General features: G+C 51.8%; 1 non-coding gene across 1 annotated transcript; it reads left to right on the top strand.

Moving 5' to 3' along the window:
- The first annotated feature begins 209 nt into the window (after window positions 1-209).
- Window positions 210-284, top strand: Trnal-caa (transfer RNA leucine (anticodon CAA)). The gene has a single exon. It is a non-coding gene; the product is annotated as a tRNA-Leu (tRNA).
- The last annotated feature ends 710 nt before the right edge of the window (window positions 285-994 follow it).

Raw genomic sequence — 994 nt, 5'->3', positions numbered from 1 at the left:
GGCAGATTAAAACTGTGTGCCCGACCGAGACTCGAAATCGGGACCTTTGCCTTTCGTGGGCAAGTGCTCTACCAACTGAGCTACCGAAGCACGACTCACGCCCGGTACTCACAGCTTTACTTCTGCCAGTATCTCGTCTCCTACCTAGTTTGGAAGGTAGGAGGCGAGATACTGGCAGAAGTAAAGCCGTGAGTACCGGGCGTGAGTCGTGCTTCGGTAGCTCAGTTGGTAGAGCACTTGTCCGCAAAAGGCAAAGGCCCCGAGTTCGAGTCTCGGTCGGGCACACAGTTTTAATCTGCCAGGAAGTTTCATATCAGCGCACACTCCGCTGCAGAGTGAAAATCTCATTCTGGAAACATCCCCCAGGCTGTGGCTAAGCCATGTCTCCGCAATATCCTTTCTTTCAGGAGTGCTAGTTCTGCAAGGTTCGCAGGAGAGCTTCTGTAAAGTTTGGTAGGTAGGAGACGAGATACTGGCAGAAGTAAAGCTGTGAGTACCGGGCGTGAGTCGTGCTTCGGTAGCTCAGTTGGTAGAGCACTTGCCCGCGAAAGGCAAAGGTCCCGAGTTCGAGTCTCGGTCGGGCACACAGTTTTAATCTGCTAGGAAGTTTCATATCAGCGCACACTCCGCTGCAGAGTGAAAATCTCATTCTGGAAACATCCCCCAGGCTGTGGCTAAGCCATGTCTCCGCAATATCCTTTCTTTCAGGAGTGCTAGTTCTGCAAGGTTCGCAGGAGAGCTTCTGTAAAGTTTGGAAGGTAGGAGACGAGATACTGGCAGAAGTAAAGCCGTGAGTACCGGGCGTGAGTCGTGCTTCGGTAGCTCAGTTGGTAGAGCACTTGCCCGCGAAAGGCAAAGGTCCCGAGTTCGAGTCTCGGTCGGGCACACAGTTTTAATCTGCCAGGAAGTTTCATATTAGCGCACACTCCGCTGCAGAGTGAAAATCTCATTATGATAGCTATGCTGCCCATAGTGCACGAAGTATTATATCCTG

Source organism: Schistocerca nitens, chromosome 5, assembly GCF_023898315.1.
Source record: "Schistocerca nitens isolate TAMUIC-IGC-003100 chromosome 5, iqSchNite1.1, whole genome shotgun sequence".
NCBI classification, from domain to species: Eukaryota; Metazoa; Arthropoda; class Insecta; order Orthoptera; family Acrididae; genus Schistocerca; species Schistocerca nitens.
Note: the sequence above shows the minus strand (reverse complement) of the source record. Positions and strands in the feature narration are given on the sequence as shown.